Source organism: Acinonyx jubatus, chromosome B4 (genome assembly GCF_027475565.1).
Source record: "Acinonyx jubatus isolate Ajub_Pintada_27869175 chromosome B4, VMU_Ajub_asm_v1.0, whole genome shotgun sequence".
In the NCBI taxonomy this organism is placed as follows: domain Eukaryota; kingdom Metazoa; phylum Chordata; class Mammalia; order Carnivora; family Felidae; genus Acinonyx; species Acinonyx jubatus.
Genome location: NC_069387.1, coordinates 61,900,336 through 61,915,582, shown reverse-complemented (window position 1 = coordinate 61,915,582; position 15,247 = coordinate 61,900,336). Strand labels below are relative to the sequence as shown.

The 15,247-nt window shown below is 41.4% G+C and overlaps 1 pseudogene; it reads right to left on the bottom strand.

Annotated features, from left to right (window-relative positions):
• Positions 1-1,976: 1,976 nt before the first annotated feature.
• On the bottom strand, positions 1,977-2,526 carry LOC106977414 (60S ribosomal protein L9-like; annotated as a pseudogene).
• Positions 2,527-15,247: the final 12,721 nt, after the last annotated feature.

The window sequence follows — 15,247 nt, the reverse complement described above, 5'->3', positions numbered from 1 at the left end:
TTCTAAGGACAGGAGAGGGAGTGAAGAGCCTCTCAGCTCCTTGGACCCAGCCCAGAGTCACTTCTTTTTGATGATGTTCCCCAATATCCATATGCAGAGCTGCTGGGTGTAAGCATCAAATGTGTTGAAGAGCACAGAATTTGAAACTATGAGTTATAGGCCTTCTGAACCAGATACCGGCAGTATTATCCCTTCCATAAAGCTTGTGTCAGTTCATTATGAAGAAGGTCAAGAAGGATTATTCAGAGAACAAAAGAGACAATTATCCTCTTTGAGAAACTGCCTGGTTCAACAGTGGCAGGAAGAAGAAGAGACAAAGGGGTGTAGGTAACAGTGGGGGCTGGAGAGTTCTGAGACCAGAGGAGATGAGACTTCAGTGGAGACAGTTTCACACTTCACGGGGACATTAAAATAGCTCTGGCCAGACCAAATTAGATAGCACATGCGCAGTCACTTGTCAAATCCTTCTGCTGTCAGTGAGGCAAAGCAGAAAGAAGTTAGGAGGCAAAGATAAGGTGGATACAAGAAAGAAGTGGGAATCAAGAGGGGTAAAGGGTCAGTCTCTGAAAAGTTAGGCAGACAATGCAATTACTTGCATCAGCTGAGACTAAAGAGAGGAAAGTCATTCTCATTCCAGGTAAGGAGAGGTCCTCTGACCCACGGCTCTCAGGGCACTCCTGGGCCTTTGCAGTCAAATGCAAGCTCGAGTCAAAGTGATAATGGGGCTCCTTGCCTCTATTTCACTCCCTGGGATTTACAGAGAAACGACAGAGCGCCAAGCTATTCAAAAGTTTCCAAGGATTACATGCCCTGGCAGGAAGGTGATCAGAATGTAATGACTCATCCCAGCTTGTTGCCACTCAATAGCATGTCTGTCTTCTTCGTGACAAAGAGAATAAAGTCAGGAAACTTTTTTTTTTTTTTTTTTAGATAAAATTATGAATCTAACAAGGCAGGAGAATAAATCAATTGCAACAAAGAAAAAGTTCAAAAGAGATAAGGCCTTATAATTACTGCCATTAAAAACTTAAAAGTCTGCACATCAAATGGCTGCTATTTATGGAGTTAATAGGGGAAGAAAATTGCAGTATGTGCTTAAACTTCTAATGTGCCTTCACCATTCTCATCATTAAAAACTGCAGATAAAAATGCATATGCTTAATTTTTTAAAATGAAAATACTCTGCTAAATATAGTTCTTATACGAATAGAACATGTGACTAAAAAGTATCAACTGATCTTCCTGTGCGGTTTGTGGCATTCTAATAGGCTTAATTACTGATGTCATCAGTTCTAACAGGCTTAATAACTGGTGTCTTTGATAATTATTATTTGCCGCATTGCTTTCTTGTCAAGCCACAAGTATCTGCCCAAGGTCACCGCGCTGAGAAGGAGTAAGAGGGTCTACGAAGGCTGTAAGGAAAGTATAGGTTGGATGGTGCACCTGAAGAGGGTGCAGCATCTGGGGATGAGGAAAACGAGCTTAGGGCAAAGTGTGTGGCTTTTCATTGGTATATTTTCAGCTATGAGACAGCCATGTGATTGTGGTATGTGATAAACACAAGAGCTTTCCTTCTGTGATCGCTTGCCTGAAGCCAAATCACACAGGATACAAGACGGATCTTTGAAAGTCATAATTACACCTAATTCTCATGCTGAATTACCACAAAAAAACAGGTCTCTGGCAGGCGTGTATCCACCTGCTGGGAGCCAGCATCATGAGTCTGGCTAGTCCTGGAGGTGTCATCCTCACGCACCTCAGATGATCCCAGCTCACTGATCTCAACAAAGAGACCAGCTTCTCTTTCTTTCTCTCTCTCTCTCTCTCTCTCTCTCTCTCTCTCTTTCTTTCTCTTTTTTCCTAAGAAAAAGTCCCAAATCAATATAGCTTTTATTTCATCCTTAAAATACCACAAATCAGTCTTAAAAATTATTTGGCACCTTGCCGTTTCTGTAGCTGGATGGACAACTTATTCATCAGTGTGCTGATGAAACATAGACACCATACAAAATTTTTCTGAAATCCTTGTTTTTAACTGTTGTGGCTTGCTGAGTCAAAGCAGCTGAGTTGGATACAAGTTCAAGGCCATTTCCTTCATGAATTACCTCCTCCTTCTGGGCTTGAGGTACAGAACAAGCAACACCTGGCCTCATCTGAACCCTGCGGATGTACTTTTCCCCCAAGAAATTTTGGATTTCTGCAAGAGAACCATTCTTCTGAATAACAATGATGATGGGGAAGTAAGCATACACAGACCTCATCTTGTTATGGAAGCCTGGTGTGACACCCTTGACCGTGCTCTATACATGACCACAGGTAGTGCAAACACAAGCCAGTTCTTTTCTCTTTCTGTACCATTTGTCAACCTCTTCTTTTTCTTTCCAAGAAGACTGAGTTCCACATTCATGTGATCCAAGTCCCTTTGCAGGTTCCTCTGGGGCGCCTCCCAATAACAGTGCATCCTTTCAGAGTGATGTCGACGTTTTCTGGGACGTCGACAGCCTGATTGCTGAGAATGGTCTTCATTCTCACAGTAGATGCAGCAAAGAGCAACGGGACCAGCTTCTCATTTCTCGTTCCCACCACCTTTCTTTTCCCCTCTGTACTTAACATTTTGTACAACTCGGCTGTTAGCGACACCTGTGGACCCGGGCAAGGCTCACGGACCACCATAGTCAGGGGCTGCTGCTCACAATAAAGCTAGTGGTTTTAGGGGTGCTCAGAGAGAGGGCCACCCAGGCCTTGAGTCAGCCACCACAAATGCCCACTCGAGAAGCTGCAGGATCCACATGGAGAAGCTGTAAAGAGGTGTAATGAGCCCAGGATTCACAGTATAATGACAGAGATCCACACCTACATGGTCGAACTCAAGTCACTTAAACTCAACAAACCTCAGTGTCCTCATGTAAACTCTAAACGAAAATGCGTCCCTGATGAGGAAGATAGAGTTCTAGTTCTCTTCACCACTCAGGCCTGTCCGTGTCAGTGCATGTAAAGTAGTGTAACGGAGTACAAGCCACACACACACACGTGCTATGCACTTCTATAACACACGTGTGTGACATAGATGTGCTGGACTCCAATGAGAGGCAACAATTAGACACAACTGCTCCGTGAATACTTATGTTGCTGGAAGCCTAGTTGGGTTTGATGTAACTGAATAAATTAGCATGATACATTTTGATCATATGTTTTCAGCTTTACTAAAGTATAAGTGACAGATGAAACGTGTATATATTTAAGGTATAATAACCTGAAGTTTTGATATACAAACACATTGTGAAGTAATCACCACAATCAAGCTGATATACATTTTGATAGTATTTTTTTTTTTTAGAAATAATAGTGGTTATCATAAGTGCTTGGGACTTTCTACTATTATTTCTGAGATAAATAATGCAAGTAGTTGGTATTTATGTTTAAGGACACAACTCTGAAAACAAAATCCTTAAAACTTTTTTTCATATGTCTGAATCTAAGTAAAGAATATTTAGAAATTCATGGTAAGCCATAACAAACTTTTGCAAGTACTTATCTGTGTGAACCAAGAGTTTTCTCAATACTGTGCAGCCAAAATAAAGACTGAAATAAACTGGGTACAGATATAAGTTTGCAGCTAACAGGTATTTTTCAATTCCAAACTTTTTTCTTCACCAAAAAAGCTTTGTGGTTCTTACCGATTGATTTTATAATAAATAAGTGTTAAAACTTTAAGTTTATACATTTGTACTAGCAAAATAAATATTACTTATTACAATGGGGTCCCCTATTAGATTACATTTGGACAAAAAGTTTAGTACTATATTTTTAATGAAAATTTGAAATCCAGTGTGTTAAGAGAACGTCTCTGTACATTATTCCTGCTACTTGATATAAAAATAGGAAAACAAGAGTTTCTCTAGCTTTGGGATAGGGAAACGAGATCATAAACCAAACACACTCCCAAACACCATGATGTCTGTCTCTCTCACCAGCATTGTGCAGGTCTCCAGAAACCAAATGAGCATAAGAGGAGGTAAGAAGCCATGGGATGGAAATATTCCTCAATACAACACTGGCCCATACTTCTAAAAATCAAGTTCAAGATTCTTTTAATTTGAGAAGAAATGTGGGTCACTAAGAAATAACAAGTTGTAAATATAAGGTCTATTAGCAATTTAACTCTATTCTAACCTAATCACTAAGTAGATAAGAAAAGACTTAACTTCCAGAATGTATATCATGAATTCAACAAATAATGGGCATTCAACAAATAATGATACATGTTTAATTTAATTTAATTTAATTTAATTTTTTAAATATATGAAATTTATTGTCAAATTGGTTTCCATACAACACCCAGTGCTCATCCCAAAAGATGCCCTCTTCAATACCCATCACCCACCTTCCCCTCCCTCCCACCCCCCCATCAGCCCTCAGTTGATACATGTTTGTGAATAAACACTACACAATTGTTTTAAAATTATGTAGTTATATAATTTTTAATGACATGGGAAGATGTCCAAAATAAATTTTTAAGTGAATAAAAAGATTTTCAAACAGTATTAATACCATGAGAGAGCATGGTCTTTAGGGTCAGGCTCCCAGGTTCAAATCACAATTGTGGCATTTCCTAGCCAAATAAGTTACTATACCTCTCTGTGCCTCAATTCCACCATGTGTAAAATAGATTAACAGAAGCTACCAAATATGGTTGTTCGGAGTTTGATTAAGCCAATGCATCTAACATGATTAGAATATATTAAATGCTCAATAATTTTAGTAATTCTAATTATTTTAGTAAAAATGTGTTATGTTCATAGAAAAAGTAAAGAGACATCAAATATTAATAGCAGTTCTCTTTGGTTTTGAGGCTATAAATAATCTTATTTGGGGATGGTTTATCCTCATTTTCTATTTTTTTTTATTGAACATTTATCAATTTGGTAAAATTTATGTTTTTAAGTATATTTTTATTTTTTAAATTTATTTAATTATACTGAGAGAGGGAGAGAGAATGAGAGAGAGAGAGAGAGAGAGAGAGAGAGAGGCAGAGAGAGGCAGAGAGAGGAGAGAGAATCCCAAGCAGGCTCCACACTCTCAGCGTGGAGCCCAGTGCAGGGCTCGAACTCACAAACTGCAAGATCACGACCTAAGCTGAAATCAAGAGTTGGATGCTTAACCTGCTGGGCCAGCCAGGTGCCCCTAAGTTTATTTTTAAAAGATATTTTAAAAATTCCCTCAAGGCTGCAAAAACTTTCTTTTACATTTAAAGTAGAATTGTTTCATATTGAGAAATGGGGCTGTTCCCTTCAGTAGAGGACATACTTATCTTTCCTCCTGTTTATAAGTGAAGGGCAATCATTCTGTAATTAGAACATTGTAGTTTTGTTCTTTTTACCTGCTGTAGTTTCATATACCTTAAAATTATGTTCAGAATATTGGGTAGGTATGCATTTTTCTAGGAGATGTTCCATAGTTTCAAAGAAAAAGTTAAATATCAGTGCATTTAGAAATGCTTCCATTTCTAAAAGTGAGAATTGTACACAGAATAGACAATTGTAATAACATGGCTTATTACTGAATAGATCTGGAAACCTTGGGTTTCATGGTACACCTGGAATATAACAACCACCTGCTGGGAAAGTCTGAAAATGTTACAGAATTCCTGATTATATACATAACTTACAATTTCCAGAAGTTTAAACACTCTTAGCTATAGTCTGACAAATCAGTCCAAATAGAACAGAACAGGGATCTTGTTGACCACTCCATTTTCATTCCTACTGGAATGATTGGAAATAATTATGGTGGATTTGTAATTTGGTGATGACATATGCTAATTCTAAAAACTTTTTTTTTTAACGTTTATTTATTTTTGAGACAGAGAGAGACAGAGCGTGAATGGGGGAGGGTCAGAGAGAGGGAGACACAGAATCTGAAACAGGCTCCAGACTCTGAGCTGTCAGCACAGAGCCCGGCACGGGGCTTGAACTCACGGACCGCGAGATCATGACCTGAGCTGAAATCGGCCGCTTAACCGACTGAGCCACCCAGGCTCCCCGACATAGGCTAATTCTAAACACTTGACATATCACAACTTATAACCTATAGATTTCGAACATCTCAGACTATAGGATAACAAATCAATTTAATTGGAATAGAAAAGAGAGCTTGCTGTCCACTCCATTTTTGTTCCCACTGAAATAAATGGAAGTAATTATATTCCCACTGGGGGCTAAAAAAATGAAATGCTGGGTAGGATCTGCTCTGAAGTGAGGCTTAACCCAGACTAAGCCATGGTGTGAATAACCCACTGCTGTACCGCCCACCCAGACGAGATAAGGAAAGGGCAGGGGGTTACTGGGGGAAGCAACTCCAACTTCCCATCCCCCATCAGGAAGGCCCATATGTGGTGGGATGGCTCCAGAAATCACAAAAGTCCTGGAGAGAAGTACATGACCCAAGGTCCCTATCCTCAGAGAAGAGAATTTAGGTTCAGTGCCCTTATGGTGTCCAAATTTATATTGTTTTATACTTCTTGAGGTTAAGTCTTCCAGACTAATGTTAAAATCTGGTGATTATGAGAGGAAACATCACTCTCCAAGGCTCTAAGTGTGTGGTAAAAGCCTCAGCACAGGGACGCCTGGGTGGCTTAGTCAGTTAAGCATCCAACTCTTGATTTCAGGTCAGGTCATGATCTCGCGGTTTATCAGTTTGAGCCCTGCATTGGTTCTGAGCTGACAGCTCTGAGCTGCTTGGGATTCTCTCTCTCTCCCTCTCACTCTGCCTCTCCCCCAGTCACTCTCTCCCTCAAAATAAATAAATAAACTTAAAAAAGTGCTTAGCATAGAGAATATTAAAGATGGAACTAAGAACAAATTCTTCGAGGGTATGGTCTTTGTCATATTTCATCTATATACCCAGCACCTAGCACCATGTTTGGCATGAGTACAGAGATGGAAGAATGAATGAATGAATGAGTGAATGAATGAATGAAAGCAATACCGAAGGAATATGTTTGTTCTGAGTAAGCCCCAAAGGGGAAGTTTCCTCTTTGGAGTTACTAAGACAATTGTCTATTCATATGTGGCAAATGGGCTGTACTAGGGCCAGGTCTAGTTTGTGAACTTATTTCGATTAGCTATTATGTATAACATGCCAACATGTAAAAGTCAGATTTTATATTTTGAAAAATCTTACTTCTAGCTTCTTGTGAAATATAAAAAGAGCTAGCAACACTGGGCCAGCCTGCATAGAGTATCGGGGCATGCATTTAGACAAATGTTCCTGATGTGCCATAATCTCTATAAATCCTTTTGTGTTTCTAACTGAAAGCTGCCATGTATCATTATTCGTGCATTAATGTTCTTCTCACAGTAAAGAGAAGAGTGGAATATTTTCAGGGTTTATATTACTATTAAACATGATAAATCAAAACACTGGCCAATAGGACTTTCTCAAGAAGAAAAATGGAAAGAGGCATATTTCCCCTGAAAGAGGAAAGTACTTTTTTCATGTGTTCAATATTGCTTAGAATATATAACCCAATGTTAACCTCACTTCATTCAATTAATGCACCAGCCTAACATTTTGGGTGTTTATACTCAATATACTTGTAACCAAGAGACAATTCAGCTCAGTCAAGACAGAAACTAGGATAGGTACTTTGATAACCAAAAGCATCCAGGCAAAAATCTCAGTGACCACTCACTTGAAATGACATCAAAAAAGCAAAATATCTCAGGTCCCATATCACCCTGAATGCATCTCTATTATAGCACCTAATCAATTTCTAAAACGTAACATGAGTAATAGATGGTGAGTAATTTTTTCAAACTTTGTCTTGTTCATCATCGTATCCTCCATACTCAGCATAGAGTAGGTTCCAAATGAAAGTGTATTTAACGAACGAATAATGACTGTATTGAGTTGGAAGTTGGAAATGATTATTTCTCAACTCTATGGATCTCTAACTCTATTAGGTTTAGTCTCTGTGTCTCATTTAAAAATAGGCTAGGTAGTTGGGTGAAAACATTTTTTTTCTCACTGACAATCTTGACAGCAATTCTTTACAGACTGAGAGCCTTCCGATTATGGCAAATATGAGTGTAAATAACATTTGTTCCATGTAAAATTCCATCCGCCTCCTTGGAAAACAGCTCAGGGGCACCTGGATAGCTCAATCGGTTGAGCATTTGACTTTTGATTTTTGACTCAGCACATGGTCCCAGGGTTGTGGGATCGAGCCCCTCGTGGGGCTTGGCACTGAGTGTGCGGTTGGCTTAAGAGTCTCTCTTTCTCTCCCTCTGCCCCTCTCCCCAGTTTGAGTGCTCTCTCTCTTTCTAAAAGAAAAAAAAAGAAAAAAAGAAAAGTGCCCAGAAAGGAAGGCATTAGTGAGCTCACTGATGCCAGAGGGCACCATTCCCAGGAGAGAGGGCCATTTGCCAGAAAAGCTCTCAGGAGCCCACAGTTTGGAAAACAAGGCAAGTCATGGGAACAGAGAACAAAGAGAAGGGGGAGAAGAGATAGGTACTATCTTCTTCACGCTCTAAGAAACCTACTGCTCTGGGTAAAGTAGATCTTTCTCTTAATTCTGTTTGAAAAATAGCTCAGATTAAAATAAAAAGAAGACTGTAACCCTGGAAGAGAGACCTATACCAGGGAATATAAAAGCAGCTATGCCCAAGGGGATGAGAGAAAAGCAAGGTGGTTTGTTACAGATCCCTTTGTGTGATGAAGGCTAAGAATATTCTCTCCAGAAGAATACGTGTGCTCATACGAACAACATTTTGCTTGCATTTTCAAGGAATTCATAGAGTACCTTTCTCCCAGGCCAAACCCTAAAGCCCAAGTCAAGAAGCCTTGCTTGGAATACTCCAAATGTCTCTTCATTTTAATTAATGTTCTACCCATCCTGATGTTCCTGAGGGTAACAGTCCCTAAATTTTAATTCCAGGCCTTGGAGTGTTTGTAAAAGCCACACCGCTATTCTCATCTGCTTTTACGGACTGTAACAAACTCCCAAAAGCCAAGGAGGTCTTCCTCTGTCCTCCCCTCTTCACTCTTTCCTGGTCTTCACCAAGCATCCCAGGAAAACTTTCTCCTTGTGAAGGGAGGAGTTCAACACAACATCAAGTCAGCTTTTCCCAGAGAGTCTGCCCAGAATAAATAACATGCTTCAGTAACACTGCATCTAACTCACTTCTATTTATTTAAAATCACTTGGAGACCATTTCCGAAGGGCCAGTACACTGTAAACACTGCAGATAGTTACTCTTCTAGAACAGGAACTGTGCACATAATCACATGGCTCCCCAGAGGCAGGACATAATGTGTCCTTGTCTCCCTGAGGAATTTCTAATCATTCCAATCAATAGGGAAGTCTTCTTTCCATCACAGAGAAGAGGACATATACAAAGTGAGTGGAGTTTTCATGCCTTTTTGGATGATTAGAGAATTTCTGCTCAGGCTGAGGGAGAGAAAATAGCTCAGGGTGGGAGTCAAGATGGTCTAAACTGGATGCAGGCAGGAGTATTACTGGGAAGCTGTGACACAAGATATAAGGAAAGAAGCACTGGGGTGGGCATTCCCAAGAGACAGCCAAACCCTCTCACTGTTGTCTGGATGTTATGTTATGTTATGTTATGTTATGTTATGTTATGTTATGTTATGTTATACCTGTCCTGTCATCCCTTCATTCATTTCAAAAAAACACACTCTGCATGTTCTTTCTTGCTGTGTTTTTCTAGGTTTTCGTCTATTCTCTTCATCGTCTGGAAGAGTAGGTCAATAGATCCTTACCACCATTTCTTTATACATTTGTTTATTCTTTGCCTCCTTTTCCTAGAATATAAGCTTCCCACAGGCAGAGTCTTCATTTGTGATCATGTAGGAAATACTTCAAGCTTTTGGAGTGCCTCAGTTCATTATGATGAATATTATTATTCTATGGTCTATAGTATGAGTTGAAAAATATGGCCACAATAGCTGAAAAAAGAATCCTGGTTAACAAAATGCCACCCGAACAAAAACCACACCCCTTTCAGACAAACAAAAACCCAAAATGAGGCAGAATGCCTACAGTATGAGCTTCACCATTTAAAGAATACTAACCTAGAACGATGTGTATAAAACATTTCTTTGATAGTCAATTTGTTAAGCCTGGAGCCGAAGTCTTTCGCAGGTAGGCAATCTCAGCCTAATTTTTTCGAAGAGCAATAAAACTTCTCATGAAAGCCTCTTGCTATTTTAAATAAAGAAGCCTCTTTTCAAAGTTAAATCTCTCTCAGTTTTTAACTATCAAAACAAAAAGATGAGCCCTGTGATTAAGTTACCGGAGGATAAGTCTAGTAATCACACACATTTCACATGCACACACGGGGCCCCAAACCCTCATTCACCTCTGTTTAAGAACAATAAGAAAAGATCATTTCACTTTTGATAGAAGTGCATTATAAACCTTTTCCCCTGGCTGATCCACCTCATGAGGCCGATGGGACTTCGAAGTTTAACTGTCCTCATGGCCTGGCGTGGTGATTAAGAGCACAGAGTTAGCAGTCAGCCTGCCAGGTGAGGGGCAATCCTGGCTCTGACGCTTCTTAGCTACATCAGTGGGCAAGTCATTTAACCTCTCTGTGCCTCAGTTTCCTTATCTGTAACACTGTAGCAATAATAATAATTCTTGCGGCTGTGATGAGGTTTTAATGATGAAATATTTAAAACAGTAAATGCTGTACCTGGTAAGCGCTACATAAATTAGTGTTGGCTATTATTATAACCAGTGGTTCCCAACTTTTGAGCTTGTTATGAAGGAGATATTCCCTGAGCCACGCTCCATAAATTTTAACTTGATAGAGCTGGAGGGAGCTCAGTGATCTGTAGGTTTTAGGGCAGGATGCTGAGAGCTAAGTGCAACACTTTCTAGCCAAACCCAGCTCTCTCGGGTAACTCAACATACATCCACTTGCAATTTAAGGTAAAATCCAGTGAAGAAAAAACTGAAATATGTTTCCAGGGTCTCAAATAAAGATTTCCACAATGCTTCATGGGTGTTTCCACAGCCCAATACCGAAAACAGCAGATTCTCTTGTCTTCCTCTAAAGCTGCTGGTCTTTCTTCTTCTGCATTGCTTGCCATCATCTCAGCTCAGCTGCTCAGAAGTGGTTTTCCGTAGTCTTCTTAGATCATTCAACCAATACATAACAACATCTAGTTCTTGTTTGTCCTCTAAGGTGAATCTCGCTGGCCCTTAATCGTTTTGGTTGCTCTTCTTCTGTATTCCCTCCAGTACCGGAAACAAAGAGGCAAAGCATCAGCACTTCATGCATCGAAAGTACCAAAAGATGTGATTCGCAGGCACCAATGCAAACATACAGCGCACTTCAAACTGAAAGCAAAGTTCATGGTTGTGATTCAAGCTTACTACATGACATTCTTTTTTTTTTTCTTCAATATATGAAGTTTATTGTCAAATTGGTTTCCATACAACACCCAGTGCTCATCCCAAAATGTGCCCTCCTCAATACCCATCACCCACCCTCCCCTCCCTCCCACCCCCCATCAGCCCTCAGTTTGTTCTCAGTTTTGAAGAGTCTCTTATGCTTTGGCTCTCTCCCCCTCTAACCTCTTTTTTTTTTTTCCTTCCCCTCCCCCATGGGTTTCTGTTAAGTTTCTCAGGATCCACATAAGAGTGAAATAAGCCATACAGAGAAAGACAGATACTACATGACATTCTCACAGAGGGAGGAAACATGGGGTAAGGGTAAGAGGAGCTGACTGAGAGGGGCCCGTGACCAAGGTTGGGGGTGGTTATTGCCACTATTGTCACCTCAGTATTCAGAGTAACAACTGGTACAAAGAAAGGGTGTGGAAACTGAGGACAAAGAACGCTACTAACCACATGTGGACGGTGGCCTGTCCCAGAAGAAAACCCTTAGAAAAAGAAATCAACGACTATTAAAAAATTAGATTGTATCAATGCCAAGTGTCTTTATAACTGGTTGCTGAGCAGTTAGTTTCAGCAGTAAACTAGTTCTCCTTTGAGGTGCGTGTTTGCTGGAGTCCTGATGGGGAGAGAGGGGCATGTTAATTCCTATGAGGACAGGGTATTTTCAGGTCTTTCATTCCATTTAATCTGACAGAAAACAGTAGTTCATGGCTACCTCTTTTTTTTTTTTTTTTTTTGCCTCAAAAAAAAGTGACAACTTCTCACAGAAAACTGGGCACCAACACAAATGGAAGGCAGTTTGCTGACAGAAGTGTGTGGAGAGAATCCTTGTGGTTGTGTTTGACCTAAGGAAGTGATCACTATACCCTTACATGTTTAGGAAGCTCTCTGCCCCAGCCCCACTACTCTGCTCTAATACGCTGTCCAGGAGGAGGAAGGTGTAGAAATGTTGAAGTTCCTCCTCTTCCTCAGACAGTCAGAGTGAGCAGGTTTTGGCTGAGAGACACAGATGCAGAGGTGCTCTTGAATCAGAGCCAGACAATAATTAGGACCCTCCAAATCCTTGGGATGTGTCCAGGGAACTCCTAGGCTGCCTCCACTTTCTTTTGCAGCACTTTTTTTTCCTGGCAAGAAGCCAGGAAATAAGACCAAAGAGACTTTATTCTTACATTAAAAAAAAGACAAAAGACAGTCTTGTCTTAAAAATTATCTGGAAAGTTGTTGAACATCCTCCCCCCTCAAATTATTCATTTATCAATGAATAAGTCTACTTAAAAATAAACTGTTTTGTGTGACAGAGATGGTTCTAGATGTTAGGGGTGGCCCTCATGGAGATTACATGGTAGTGGGGCTGGGGGGGTGGGGGTGGGCAGGGTTAGATTATCTCATGCCAGATAGTGAGGAGTTATCTCATCATATCAACATTGTTATCTCATGCCTGATACTGATAAGTGCCATTGAAGAAAAAGCAAGGTACGGGGTACAGATGAAGTCAGGGAGGAGTCCTTACTGTTTGAGATAATATAATCAGGGAAGGGCTCTCTGAGGATGGGAGGTTAGACCAAAGACTGACTAAGACACATGAATATTTGCAGGAAGAACTTTCCAAGAAGAACAGCACATCAAAGGCCGTGAGATGGCAGCACATGTGGTGTGCATGAAGAACAATGAGGGATCTCGGATGTTGGTTTGGAATAATTGAATGAGGTAGAGACGAAGTTGGAGAGATGACCAGAGCTCAGATCCTACAGAATACTTTGGAACAGAAAATACCTAGTGCTTTTAGAAAAACAATGCCATTACTTTGGCATCATCAAACATTCTTTCTTTAAAAATAGGATAACTAGGTCCTCAAAGGAGCCAAGCAAGTGGCTCCAGAGGAAGATGAAAAGAATTTATTGATCATGAAAGATTTCTTCATAAGAAACCTCCCACAACTCAGACTCATTTACAACATATACACAACACCCCCATCACCCAATAACATGACCCCTTCTTTACATATCACAGTCCTCCACCCCTGCCCCAGACTCAGACTCTAAAGCATGACTTACCAGTCTCCCTTCACTCCAAACTTCTCTGATTAACTAATATAACATGTATTTTGCAGATAATTTACAACAGTCAGTTTTTGACGTTTTCTCTAAAATGAAAAGTCTAGGGGCGCCTGGGTGGCTCAATCGATTGAGTGTCTGACTTCAGCTCAGGTCATGATCTCGCAGTTCATGAGTTCGGGCCCTGCATTGGGCTCTGTGCTGACAGCTCAGAGCCTGGAGCCTGCTTCAGATTCTGTGTCTCCTTCTCTCTCTGCCCCTTCCCCGCTCATGCTCTGTCTCTGTCTCTCAAAAAAAAAAAAAGAATAAATGTTAAAAAAAATTGTTAAAAAATGAAAAGTCTAGGGTTAGGTCTCATTTAAATTGAATATTCCATCCTAAAAACCTTTGGATTCCCCTTATGCTTTAAATTATTCACATCATTCACATCAGAAATGAACAGTAATTCCAAATTTCTAAAGGAAAAACTAGTTTGTATGGAATGCCAAGAGGGTCTTGATTTTTAGTGGTGTTGTCAGGTTGGAGGATGGGAGGGCATCCGAGGTTAGAAGGTGATTTGGGGTATACTTCTGTTTCCTGTTGGAGAGAGATTCTCCCTGTCGTTTCAGTACCTCTTGTTACAGTTTTTGTCCTAGACTATCTTCTCAAGAATATTTGAGATAGTGTCTCCCTTTGGAACAGAGACCAGATTTGTTTCCTGAGCTGTGGGAAAAAGGTTGGTAGGGAGGGTGATTGCTAAAAGACTGGGGTTCACTGGTTGTGACACAGACCCACTTTATGTGAAACATCCACTTAGGCCACCTCTGCATCATCCACATGGGACTCTGCGGGAGGTGGGGGGAAGGCGGACAAGGGGAAGCAACTGAACAGGTGGCTCATACTGACCATTCTGTCTTGAGTAATACTGATAAACTACTTTTCGTCTGACCCAGGCTGCTTCTGTCTTCTGCTAGCATCTATAAAATGTGGCAAGGTAATTGCTTGTAAGAAGGGTAAAATCTCAGACTCTACAGTTTTTGACACCTCTGCTTCTCCCCCAAACCCAGGCAGTTGGCAAATCCCAACCACCTCCTCCAGAGATGGAACTAGACTTCAAAGAGGTTCACAAAGGTCCCCCATTTGCAAAATTACCCACAAGACGCTAAGAAATTAACCACCCTGAAAACAGCGAACCCCTCACCCTGGCCCCTTCCATAGATGCCTCTGAAGCGGGCTGTACTAGGGCCGGTTCATGTGGTTCACTTGGGCGGAGCGGGGGAGGGGGGGGGGAACCAGGGTGACTGCAGGTGACTTTAAGGCTCCTTCAGCCCGCCCGCCAGCTCTATCCAGGGAGAACAATCCACCGAGAGAGCATACACTTGGGGAAACTGTCCCAAATCCCCAGCTCGGGCCTCCGAGCCGCCCCAGAAGCTCAGAAAAGCGGGGCAGAGGACAAGGGAGCATAGTGGCGTGGACAGCCGGGAGAGGAGGGTGGCCTGGAAGGGACGGGCGGGGCAGCAGGAAAGAGAAACTCTCCTTAAGCCAGCCTCATTACTTCTCCGTCCACTCGCGAATTTGAGGATGAGGACCCAGAGCGGCCGGTAGGACTTGTGGCTGGTGTTCTCGGCCATGCCCTTGCCCCAGAAGTCGTTGGTGAAGATGCCCCAGCGGAGGGGGGCGCCGGGCCGCACGTCGGGGCTGTTCACGATCGCCCACATGTCGTCGTGCACGAACTCGCCCTGCAGGGAGCGGCCGTAGCACAGGCAGCTCGCCCCGGCCAGCAGCG